General features: G+C 37.1%; 1 protein-coding gene across 4 annotated transcripts in view; it reads right to left on the reverse strand.

The window, feature by feature from the left end:
- Window positions 1–13,842, reverse strand: part of Kcnj16 (potassium inwardly rectifying channel subfamily J member 16) — a 208,702-nt gene that overhangs the window by 27,252 nt on the left and 167,608 nt on the right. The window lies entirely within an intron of this gene.

Genomic DNA, 13,842 nt, shown 5'->3' on the forward strand with positions numbered 1-13,842 from the left:
GAGAGATCCAAAAAGAAAGTGTAAGATTGGAAGTTATGAGTACGTACATGGTATTTGATGCCATGAGCATGTATGAGACCTCACGAGAAATCAGAGTAGTTAGAAAAAAGAAGGGTTCCAATGACTAAGGCCTTGGGCAACCCAGTATGGGACTGGGAAGATGAGGAGGATCCAACAAAAAGACTGACAGAAGATAAGGGAGATCCAACAAAAAATACTGACAAAACCATGAGATACGGCAGGAGAAACGGAGTGACCATAGGTGTCAGGTACAAATGGTAGCTCAAGGTGAGGACTAAGAACATTGGATTTAGTGACCTTGATGAAAGTTATCATCAGAGAGTGTTGAAGAATGTTGGAGAGGAGGAAAAAGTGAGAATAACTAAGCATGAAAGGGCATGCATACATGGGAGCTAGGCTGTGGAATGCAGCAGGAAAGGGTGAGAATGGGTGGGAGGGATGGGAGGATCAGAGGGGTATGGTTTTCAGAGAAAAAGCTGTTTGTTTTGCTTTAGTCTGAGAGATGTCATGATTTGTTACATAAGATGTGACAGCTTGTTCCTTAACTAAGCAAATATCTTGCAATTATTCTTCTCTGTCATTTCTATTAAAAATAAGTACTTTTGCTAAATATGAAGAATATGTCCTATTTGGTCCCAGAGTTTCACTGTAAAATTATGGGAGGAGAATGGAACAATATTTTTGGAGCAATCGCTGGATTCTTTTTGTAAAAAGAATAGTTGCGTGAAAAATTAATAATTCAACTGTTTCTACCATTTTCCTTACTTTTCTGTTATATAAAATACTTTAATTTCTTCTTAAACAAGCACTGATTGCTTTTATAATTATATCAAACAACATAAACCATAGGAGATAAAAATTTCATAACTTTTTAGTAAACCTTAATTAAAATAATCCTAACATTAATCCACAAATTAATCACATCCTACTACTAAATTGTTTGTTCACCTAGAACATTGCTTGATGGACAGTTAATGTTCAGTACCTATTTTGTGGGGAAAAAATGTATAACTGGGTGAATAATGCAATATTAAAGAAGTCTAATTTGTAACCATTTACCTTAAAAGTGACATTAGTGTTAAAGATTGGGTTGTAAGACTGAGTCCTATATAAACTGCATAGAGAAAAATGGAACATAAGATACATAAACTGAATCTATGCAACATAGTCAACTGATATATAAAAACAGAAATATAATGTTTTTTTGTATATCTTTTGTAGCACCACTGAAGGAGTGGCTAAATTTCTCTCAACAGAATCATTTTAAATACACCAAAGAACTTAGACCTAGACTTCTCAACCTTGAAATTGATAATTCTTGTTGTTTGAACGTGTCCTTTGCCTACAGAACATTGAACAGCACCTCTAAACTCTTCCCAGTGGATGCCAGTGTAACCCCAACTCTCCAGCTGTGACAGCTAAACATGTAACCAGACACTGCCACACATCCTCTGATGAATCCCATCCTAGGATCAAAGGACCAAGTAGGTGAGTTTTACTGTAGGTTTGTAGAATCTATTAAAGAATAATGATTGAAAAATAGACATAAATGTCATTTCTTTTATAAAATACAATAAGTAAATTCTTTAAAGTGAAGATGTACATTACAAAATGTGTATCAAGGGAAGTAATGTTTGCCTTTACTAGAGCCAAACTCATGAAAAGATATGTTCACAATAGAAGCTGAATTTCAGAGGAAACTCGTAAAGAAAGCACAATTTTCATGGAAGGAGTAGTGGAAACAATTGTTTGTTTGTTTGTTTTTCTGAGAATCATGTTAAGATTGTTATGTGACTAAATTGTCTCATGTTTTCTTAAGAGGTAGAGGTAACATTAAGAGTTGAGATCATATATCACTACATCATCCAGAATCCTGTCACTAGCTACTTTACTTAACCACTCTGTGCTCCAATCCCCTAATCTTCAAAGGAAGATAATACAAATACCTATTTCCCATAGCTCTTAGCAGAAGTAAATGGATTCATATTTTCAAACCACTTAAACAGAAGCACATAAAAATAAATGTCATCTAAATATTTGTGTGATAAATCTGATTGGAAGAATATGAAGAGAGAAGTTGGTGGATGAGAGTAAAATTTTCTGAATAGTGAAAAGACAAGCAGAAAATTGAAAACACTTAAGGAATTTACATGACAAGAAATAAGCGGAGAAGTATTGAATAACACTAAATGTGTACCAGCCTGGCCCCTATGTCTCCCACCTATTATCCTAGCTACTTGGAAGGCTGAGATTAGGAGGTCATGATTTGAAGACAGTGTGGGTAAAAAGTCCGCAAGACTGGGCACAATGGCACAGGCCTGTCATCCCAAGCTGCAGGAGACTGAAATCAGGAGGATCCAGGTTCTAGGCCAGCATGGACAAAAAAGTTTGTGAGACCCTTTCTCAATAGAAAAAAGTTGGGTGTGGTTGCACATGCTTGTCATCCCAGCTGGCCTGGGCAAAAAGTGAGACCCTATTTCAAAAAATAATCAGAACTTAGAGGGCTGAAGGCATGGCTCAAGAGGTAGAGTGCCCCTGAGTTCAAATCCCAGCAACACACACACAAAAGATTAAAGGTGTACAAATGAAATGTATTGATTTTGGAGAAAAATGCACAAACTGAATGAAATAGGTATATTCTGATAATCATATGGACTAATTCAGTAATTTTAAATAGTGAATAAAAACCACCTAACTTTTATGCAGTACTATGCACTGGGTAATGGGACCGAAATTTTAGTTTTAATGTGATTTTCATATTCAATGACACTTTTTAAGTTGTTCTGTACAACCTCAGTCCCTGCGGAAACCTGACATTCCAAGTGACCTAAACAAACTGCACGGGTGCCATTTTTGCCAGCATGAGCACTTCCTGTTATTCCATCTGCCTGGCTACCATAGGATACAGAAGATGTGTTTGAAGTCCTCTCTAGTAAACAGTGTGTTTCTTCTGAAAGTCTCCCCCACTACTTAAGATTGTAAAGTAACTTGAACCTTCCTGATATGCTTTCCTTTCTTTGACAAAACTGTGCTGAAGTGAAGTGGAATATTCTAATAGATTTCAAAATCTGAAATCATAAATACATCTACTGGTTAGCATTCAGTTCCTGTTAAATTAGTGACAGTCATTTAATTTTAGAACTGAACAGTGAAGCATCATAGAAGTTTCTGTTTGGATCATTGGTTTTCTAAATTTGAATTCATTTTTTTTCAGCTGATTGCTATACCTTACTCCCAAACGCACACATTGCCACACAAAGACCCTCTGAGAACTGTCAAAATGACTGACTTAAAATATCGTGAGAATATCCAACTCATAACGTGACTCATTGGAAAGGAATCAATACAGCAAGAATTTATTGCCTGAGCCCCTATACAATGTCACCTCAAAGTGGTTCTCAGTCTCTGCTGGATCACTTTCACCAACCAGGACCTCACTGATCCCAGTGCGTTCTGATACTATTTTATGATGACTCCACATAACCAAAGAGGAAGTCCTTCCTTAAACTCAGATTAAAAAAAAAAAAAAGTGCCTCTGTGTAACTTTCACAAGATTTTTCCTGTCCCCTGAAGCCCTGCAAAACAAACCTTACTACTACTTCCATCAGCCAGTTCTTCAGATAAATAGAGACACAGTACCTTGTGTTTGCTTCTTTACCTTCTAACTCAATCTTCACTTCTTCCAGTAAAAAATTCTCCATTCTCTTGCTGTTCCCAACATGCATAGTGATTATATGATCTGTCACTTTGGCTAGTGACAAGGGTAGGGACCAAGGTTATAATCCTCAGTCACCAGGACAAATGACAACCAGGACTTTTTGACATATAGTCAACTTATTAATAAACAGTGGAGTCCTTGTAACTTTTCCCTCAATACTAGGCATCTAACCCAGGGCCTTGAGCATTCTAGCCAGGCACTCTACCTATGAGCTACACCGCCAATCTCTATAGTTGTAAACATTGCCAACATGACTGATTTCAAATTACCAATGTGAGGTCTCAGGGTATAGTAAGTAAGAGATGTGAATAAGTGACTCTTGTGAGCTGGCTTGAGCCATTTCTGGCTCAACATACATTATAAGTCATGTCTTAGTGTTTGCTCAGTGTTCTGGCTTTCCCCTGAATGTTTCTTTTAAGATGCAATATATTTTAATTCATAACCATTGAGGTGTTATTTGACCAGCCCAGAATCAGTCCAGATTCCACAAAAAATTTTTGTTCAAACCTACTATGAATGGGGTAGGTAAACAAAGTTACAAAGAAAGTCTCTAGGTTCTAATATGTGAGTCAGAAAAGATGCTCTTTTGTGTCAGTACTAGAAATAAATCAGTCAAAACTGATTACCCGTGTGCTTTCTCATTAAACTAAAATGTATCTTGGAACAATTGCTTTGTACCACTAAGCCATAATTAAAGGATTTTTTTTATAATAGAAGGGAAAAGAAAGTGGAGTTAATAGGAACTGGATTAAATAATAAGCAGTCTTGTTAAGAGTGACTTTGCAAAGAAATTATTTATATTAAAGTCTTAAAATGTTTTCATATAATCATTTTACTCCTTATCATCGTTGAGGAAATTCTATAAATATTTAACTTAAAGCTCTACTAATGACTAAGGTTTTTTTTTTTCATGTTTAGCTTTTTTCACTCCCTGGTAGGCTCCTAATTTCTTTAAAACCAGGTATCTGTTTGTTTTTGTTCTCTAGGGAATCCACTCTATTGTAGTTATGTGTTGACTCGCATTTTTCCAAGGGTGCAATTTACATCCTTCCTATATTCATTCTGAATGGAATTGGTGGAAACAAATTGTATCTTCACTGAATAGGAGTTAAAAGGAAAACTAATCATGTTTACTTGGCTTGATTTTGGGATCTGAGATGGGGAGAAGTACAAGAAGGAGCTGGAGTGGTGAGCGGCCACTGGTAAAGCATCTTAAAACATTAGATTATTCTAAATTCCTCTTTTTTTTTTTTTCCTTCGGTGCTAGGGACGGAACTCAGGGCCTTGTACTTGCCAGGCAAGCGCTCTTCCACTGAGCTAAACCCCCAACCCCTCTAAATTCCTCTTAAAGCATCAGATTATTGTAACAAAGTATGAAAAGGTTTCTACTGGAAGGCTAAAACAATCTGATTATCATGAAGGTAAAGTATTTTAAAACTAACATTAAAGATTCTGGTTCTGGAAGTGAGAATAGATTGACCAGACAAAAGACAAGGAGATCAGGAAAGCCAGTATTTCCTAACCCCAGAGAGTAAAACAAAAGCAACAGATTCAAGAGCTACTTGGGAGTCAGAATCTATAAGAATCAGATGCCTATTCCAGAGGGAAGGTGGAAGGGAAGGGGGGAAAGGAAGTGGAAGAACAGAGGGAGTAGAGGATGGGATGTCAGTGATGATTCCAAGCAAAGAATGGGGATGCAATCAGATCTGTGGGCCAAGTAGCAAGAAGTATGTAATTTTATTTCCCTTTTCAGTTGAAAGGAATGGTGAGTAGAGGAGACAGGTGTAGAGATTTAAAGATAATGGAACATATTTGAAATAGCTTCTGTAGGGGCTGGTGGAGTGGCTCAAGTGGTAGAGTATCTGCATAGCAAAAGTAAGGCCATGAGTTCAAACCCAAGTACCACACACAGACAAGAAAGAAATAGCTACTGTAGGGAACTAAGTTGGTTTGCTATGATATAGGATTGTTTTGAGGGCCTGTTCTGCTTAATCATTTTCCCTTGAGAATCTAACAGAATATGTGTATTTACAAAACCTGCTCCAGGTACTCCCTTTTCCATCATGATCTTCTGCTCACATTGTTACTGAAATCTACTAGACAAAATAAACACTTTTCAAAAATTTTAACAAGGTAACGCATTCCATTCCTGGTTTCCAGTTTGACCACTAAATGGCCTTTGTGACAAAAACAATGGTATTTCCATATAATATTTGTTCCGAAGATGTTTTCTAGAGACCTCCCAGTACAAATTCCCGACATCAAGGAAGAGACATGGGCACACAGGCAGAGCAATTGATGCTGTCCTTGGTGAGGAGGCCTGTAATTTAGTCAAGAAACAAATCCCCAGTGAGGTCATGTCTCAACTGAGATTGAATGTCGAACTCTATCTCTGATCACTGTCACAAAAATGCACATAAAATGCCCAGGAATTTTCCTTTGTTTGATTCAAAAATTAAACATGAACACGTCATGTCTGCAAAATGAGCCTTTCACTGTGTTAGATAATTTCTTTAACTGTGATGGGCTTCAAAAGAGAAAAGACAACTTTTCATATCTTAAGACATGCTCCCTCTTTGGGTGGTTATACCTTTCTGTATTTCTGAAATACCTTACTTTCAATGTAGGTTTATCTATGCTCCTAAAAGTAAACTTTATATCTGAAAACTGAGTTACAAGTGCAACCTACTCAACCAGTAGACACCATTGAGAATGCTGAAGTCACAATACACTCTTGATTGTCTAATACCAAATCATGCTAGTTGTTCTGAGAGACTTAATTATAGTACAGCTGATGGTTGCCAACACTGAATTATGAAGGTAGTATGTTAATTCTCACATCACTTACTACATAAATTTTCTTTTAGCAGTGCTTACCTGATATTTAATAAAGTCCGAAAAATTATTGAGTTAACAATGATTTCTAAATCTTGGCTCTGAACACTGTGTTGTCACAGAAAATGTATAAAAGATTGTTCATTTGGAAACATAAATCCCTATTTTGATGCAATAGTAATAATAATAATAGCTATTACTTATTAAGTATTATGTATGAGGACTTTGGTAACTGTTTTACAGAAATTATCTGCTTTCATTTTTAAGCAACCATATAAGGTATGTAGAAAGGTCACAATAACAATCTTTAAGTAAACAATGTTTAAGGTCACAATAACAATGCTTAAATGAGACTTTATTATGATAATATGGTATTCAAAAATCACATGATGAATAAAAGTCATGGGCAGGATTAGAATTGAAACCATCCGGTATAAGAGACCACACAAAGCTCAGTTAATAAAGACAAAACAGACCTTCTTAAAGAAATACAGGCAAGTTAAACTGCCCACACATAAATGTCATATTGCCACATTAGTCTGAATGAGGAGACTCATAGAAGTGCAACTTTTACTGAACTGTCTACAAAGAGGACTGAGTAACATAAATGTCAAATTATCTGAGATTTGAGGTAGTTCAAAGGACTCTCCACCCAATTCTGAACCAGCTCTAACCATTTCTCTGTCTTTCAAAATTATTGATGCCCCATTTGACATTCAGTGGCCCCAAATGATTTTCTTACTTGGGCATGGTTAATATTGCCATTTAGTTGTTTCTGTACAGAGAGCGTAATAAAGACTGTGAAAATAAGCAAAGACCATCCAAACTAAAACAAGAAGAAGTTATTTATTTAGTGCTTGCTCTAGCAAGAAGTCAGGTACCATTACTTTGGTTTGGCAGAGACTCAAAATCAGGCAGTAGCGTGGGAAAACTTTAGAGTTGGAAAAAGGAAACTCTTCAGGTATGCTCTGATCAGAAATTGTTGACAAAGGAAGGGGTAGTTGGGCTAACCAGAAAGAGAGAATCCTATGTGTTTGGTTTGGGATGCATAATTTCTTTCTCTGGTTGGTTCTGAGCCGGAAGGGGGCATGAAAGTTAGGGAAGTTGAAGGTGATTAAGCAAATTCTGACTATTTGAGACCAGGTTGTGGTTGGACTTCCCAGGCTGGTTGCTGTGGAGACTGTCACAGAGGATCTGGTTATTGTCTATTTTGTAGATTTAGTCTGTCAAGATAAATAACATAACAGGTGAAGTATGGGTCAGGAGCTTTACATAACCTGTGGTCTGCACACTAACACTTAAAAATTGAGTTATTTGTGAATAAAACCATTATATAAATAAATTACTCATAAGCTCCTATGATAAGATTAGTCCAAAAATACATCTAATCACTTTATTTTTGTTTTTTTGTTTGTTTGTTTTCTGGACAGCTTAGTTTTCTTAGACATCTAATTGTGTATTAGCCAACATATTAAAACTTGTTGGTCGTAATGAAACCTATTATAACAAATGCTCAATGATACTACCTTTCACTGGATAAATTCTATATCTCTGTGATAAGAGATGGAAGAACTGTTGTACCTACATTTCCCAGGAACTGTAAACTATGGCATGTGCTTAGAATCATGCCTTGTGTACTTTCAAGAGTGATTCTGTGTATGTAGCAGTCTAAAATTATTTTAAACCTGTAGTGCAGAGTGGTATAACAAATTTCAGCTTCATCAAAGCTACAACTCAACTTTGTTTTAATCACAAAACATTAGGTAAGTATATTTTTGCATCCCCCACTTTTCCTGATGGCTGTATTTCTCTGGATTATTTTCTCTTTGACTTATAAAAAGGTACAATGAATTTTTAACAATTTATTTATTTATTTATTATTCATCTGTGCATACAAGGCTTGTTCATTACTCCCCCCTGCCCCCACCCCCTACCTTACCACCCACTCCGCCCCCTCCCTCTCCCCCCACCCCCTCAATACCCAGCAGAAACTATTTTGCCCTTATTTCTAATTTTGTTGTAGAGAGAGTATAAGCAATAATAGGAAGGAACAAGGGTTTTTGCTGGTTGAGATAAGGATAGCTATACAGGGAGTTGACTCACATTGATTTCCTGTGCGTGTGTGTTACCTTCTAGGGTAATTCTTTTTGATCTCACCTTTTCTCTAGTTCCTGGTCCCCTTTTCCTATTGGCCTCAGTTGCTTTAAGGTATCTGCTTTAGTTTCTCTGCATTAAGGGCAACAAATGCTAGCTAGTTTTTTAGGTGTCTTACCTATCCTCACCCCTCCCTTGTGTGCTCTCGCTTTTATCATGTGCTCAGAGTCCAATCCCCTTGTTGTGTTTGCACTTGATCTAATAGTTCACCAGGCCATCTTTTCAGTCTAGCATATGTCTGTATAGATAATTCATACTTTTTCTAATTGTTACCAAGTTAAGTTCTTTCAACTTCTGAATGTTCTCAAATTTCAAATGCAAAACTAACCAGTGTCTCAGCATGTACATGTTTTCTTTTATAGAATTATTCAGCTCCTGTTCTCACCTTTCCAACATCCCTCACCCACCACTGCCTAAAAACATTACTATTGCTGCCATGAAAATAAGGACCAAAGAAAAGGCTTGGCCAAAAACCTGAGTCAGTTATTCCATACAGACGCTCCTGGAAGGTTACTTTTATTTTCACTTTGATTTATTCCAAAGTCTTAAATAAATGCAAATGTTACTATTGTTATTTCTCTTTAGGCTGGAAAGTCTGAAAAATATAGAGGAAGCTTCAGAACACAGGACTGTCTGGGCACAAAGGAAGTTATGGAAGAAAATCTGAGTCATGAGCTCTTGGGTCAATACCCAAATCCCAATTTTCTCCCTGTTTAGAGAATAACTGTTTTTGAGAATGCTTCATGTCTCCCACCTTTCCATAAATCTACAGTTAATTGTCCTTTTATTTCCTATTTTTATTTGTTTTTGTCTTTGTGAAACATGTCCTTCCATTTTGTTTATTATTAGTATGAAGATGGCTTACTAACACCTAACCAGATTTCACTAGTTGTGGCAAATTAAGAAAGACCCATTGGTCATACCTCTTTAAAAGGATAAAAGATTCAAGCAGTAAATAGAGAATACTTTTATCTATTATTATTTTACTACCCCATAAAGACAAACATAAAAGAACAAGACTAGAAAGAAGTATTAGCAAGACAATGAAGGCAAAGTCATCCTTTACTTCTCTGTTTTTCAACTTTTTTCAGTGGAAAGCATAAAGCCTCTCATTTCTTTGCCATCAGCAACTATTTATGAGTTAATTGAATTGGGTCTTCCCCAAAAGAGATATTTTTAAGCTCTGACTTCTGGTACCCATGAATTTGATTTTTGAGAGTAGGGCCTGCACATGCTGTCAAGTTAAAATGAATTCACTAGGATGGGCCTCAGTGCAACCTGACTGATGTCCTTACAAGAAGAAGGAAACTGGGCAGAGATACACACCCACACACTCACTCTCCCCCCCCCCCACTCATACAGGGATAAAAGCCATGTAAATGGAAGCAGAGATTGCAATCTTGCTACTGCATGCCAAGGATTGCCTGGGGCTACCAGAAGATACAAGAGGCAAGAGGACTTTCTCCCCTTGAGGCTTCATAAGGAGCAGGGTCTCCCTACCAATATCTCAGTTCAGACCTCCCGCTTCCTGAATTTTCAGAGAATAAATGTCTGTAGTGTTAATACACCCTGTTTGTAGTACTTTTTTTCAACTGCCTTGAAAACTAGTGTTGCACTCATACTTGCATATGAAAGGTTATTTTACACTTCTTAGGTTTTCTTTCCTCTCTCTTTTTTTCTTTCCGAGGAATTTTTTTTCACTACCTTTCAGTCATCACAAACCGATGGCTGTGGAAGTTAATTTTGTATCAGTTTGACTGGATTAAGTGACATCTACCTGTAAAGGATTATTTCTGGGTGTTTCTGAGGGTGTTTTGGGAAGAGTTTAGCATTTGAATCTGTTTACAAAGTAAAGAAGACCACCCTCACCAATGTCGGTGGGCATCTTCCAAACCAGTGAAGGTTTCAGCTCATACTCAGATCAACCCAAAAAGTGGAGGAAAGAAGGACTTCTCTCTTCTGGACCTGGGGCATCCATCTTCTGCCCTTGGACATCAGAGCGACCAGCTCTCCGGCATTTACACCAGGGGACTACTGGTTGTCAGGGCTTTGAACTCAGTCTAAAGGCTAGACTACTGGCTTCACCCTCTCTCACAACTTTGGAACCAGACTGAATTACACCACTGGCTTTCTGGGTTTTTCAGCTACAAAAAGCATCCTATGGGCCAGCTTGGCCCCTACGATTGCATGAGCCATTTCCTAATAAACCTCCTCTAATCTCTCTATCAAGGTTCTCTAGAGAACCTTGACTAATACAATGGACTAGTAAATATTTTAATTGCTTCCAACTGTAAAAGCTGCTGCCTGATGACATAAAGTATTTGTTTTCCAGAGAATGCCATAATAGATATTAAGCTGAATTCTGATGTTGCAATATATCATATTATCAAGAGGCTACAGAAATGTTGAAGTGTTGCTTTTTGACATTCCACAGTTTCTATGGATCACTACTTGCATAATCCCTGGGGGGAGGGGGAGTAAAATAGTTTATTCCATAATTCTGAATATACAAATTAACAGCAGCAAACACATTATAAAGATGCTAATTTGATCCTATATGGAATTTAAGACCAATAAAATGATGAAAACCTTTATGAGTTTGCTATGTTTCATCTCAATGTGCTTTTCAAAAAATGTTTCAGGGTGGTATCATTTACAGTGCAAGACAAATTTTAAGCTTTTTTGGTGTGATGCTCATTTTCCTGCCCTATGAATGAGAAGTAGCTTAAAGAATGCAAATAACCATTCTTCCCACCTCTCCTAAATGACAACTCTCACCCAGGTGTCATAGTACAGGAGATGTTAATATTCACTTGTATAGATTGATACACCCAAGACTCTCAACTTCAACATAAATATTATATTATCCAGTTATTAAGAGAGAGAGGCGGCAATGCAGATGAGGATTGTGAGGTGCAGGATGAAACCAAGTGCAGCAGCGTCTCTAGGTGATAGCAGGAAGCTGAAAGCCAATCTGAGCAAGAGCAGAGACCTTGCAACAAGTAGAACAGATGAAGTGGAGATGGAAGCATCAGAAGAAGTTGTGCATGTATGTGAGTGTGTGTGTGTGAGTGTGTGTGTCAGTGCACATCGGGACAGAGTGAGATGCTGAGGGGGAATGAGGGCTCAAAATAAATATTGTATAATTTTCACCTTGTTTGTAGCACACACTACCAACAAACAAATCTTATTTTATTTCATTTCTAAGCCAATTTTTCAAGTTATTTCCCTCCAAAAATGAATGCTGTTCACTAGGGCCTCCCCCGCCTACTAGGTGCAAAGAAGATACTAGGTTGTCATCAAATACATGATTTGTAAGTTATGATCATAGCCCACAGAAAGTTAGGGGACTATGCTATTTAGAAGACAAGACATAACAAATAAGAAATCATCTTTTTATTTAAATTCTGTTTTTCTTTTGACAGTCAAAAGGAACTGAAGGAGACTATAAAGGGGACATACTTCCTGTTGGTTTAATTCTTCTGGAAAGGTGCCATGTTAAAGCTGGATTCAGCTGCAGGTTTGAAAGATATGCTTACATAGATAAGAATCTCATGGGAAGGAACTTAAGTTTTGGAGGGAGGAGAAAGAAAAGTCATTTTTGTAAAGTGGGAAGGCTAGGAGTCATGTGAAAATATAATGGCAGAGAAAGTCAAAATATTGTTAGGCTCAAACTGGAAAACTTTCTTACCTACCTGTCTAAGAATAGACAACATTTCCTAAAGAATATTTCTAGTAATTGAACTAAGCAACATGCATGACACTTCTATTTTCCATGTGCTCTATCTAACAGGTGTAGCAAAATTATGCAAATTATTCATAAAATATTGAAGAGAAACTACATATCTTGGTAAGTCAAAATGATAACTATGGACTTTTGAACATCAATTAAATGAATATCCTAAATACACCTATGAACAGGCCATGCATCCTGTAAGTAAGACTAATATACCTAAATGAGGCTCATAATTCAGGCCACAAAGGGAAAGGTACCTGGGAAAATAAAGTCTGTTTTCATTGACTTCAATTACTCAAGTAATGTGTGCAGCTTTACCCAGGCAACAAATATCAAGAATGATCTGTTTTCACTCACTGAAGGTTTGTAAGGGAATAAACAGGTTTTTTGGTAGACTTTTTCTTTATCTTAGAACTTTCAAGCCTGTAGAATTTTCTTGAAAGGGAAAAAAGAAACTCAAAACAATTACCACATTCAGTCATAAAATCACTGCCATCACCCTTTCTCCCTACTACCCTTTGGACAGAGGCAGAAATAGCAGGTTCTGCCCAGCTCAGTTGCCCTGTCTTACTAGCACACGTACTTTGGCAGGAAGATAAGTGAGTGATTAAATCCGAAGTGGAGAATGAAAAATAAATGCTTGAGCAAATGATTGAACAGAATTCTTCAGGTGCAGTGAGACAGCTCAGGCTGGTCAGAAGTGGATTCTCCCAGGTTCCCTATGTAAGTCTTTAGCTCCAGTGCAGAATTTAGGGCTGGACCCAGAAAGATGGGCACAGTTAAGCAGTATCATATTCTGCTTTTATCTCGAGTGTGATGTAACTAGAGCTTCTAAAGAGCTAGAGCTTTGTGAATGCTGGAGTGACTTTTCATCTTCTTATTTACACATAGATTTCATAAACAGATTGAAAATGTTACATGTAGTTGTTAAGTCCAGTTTATGGCTAAATATTTTCCCTCCTTCCTAGCAAGTTAAGCTTATTGAATAGCTTGCCCTGGGGTTGTAGACTACCACATTTATGGAAACCCAGTAGTTTTACGCTCTAGTAACTTAGAACACTATGTTTTCCTCACTGTCTCCTCTAATTCAGGAGTCCCACTTTCAGGAGCTATAAAAACAAATTAATAATGATAATAATAAAGGGATTGGGTGCTGTTTCTCTTCCAATATCAGAAATAAGGGCATGCTCAGAGTTAAATAAAAGCGATGCCCAGAACTGTTCTCTTTGTTGGTAGTAAAAACTAGTGCATAAATTGTATAAGACTCTTAATTCAGTCTAAAAACAAAAACTTAGTTGACCAACTGATGGAGACTGTCCCTCCCTCGATTCCTGTTATAGAATGCAATAGAACACCTTTCCCCTATTAAAAAAAAAAG

This window comes from Castor canadensis, chromosome 11, assembly GCF_047511655.1.
Source record: "Castor canadensis chromosome 11, mCasCan1.hap1v2, whole genome shotgun sequence".
Taxonomy (NCBI): domain Eukaryota; kingdom Metazoa; phylum Chordata; class Mammalia; order Rodentia; family Castoridae; genus Castor; species Castor canadensis.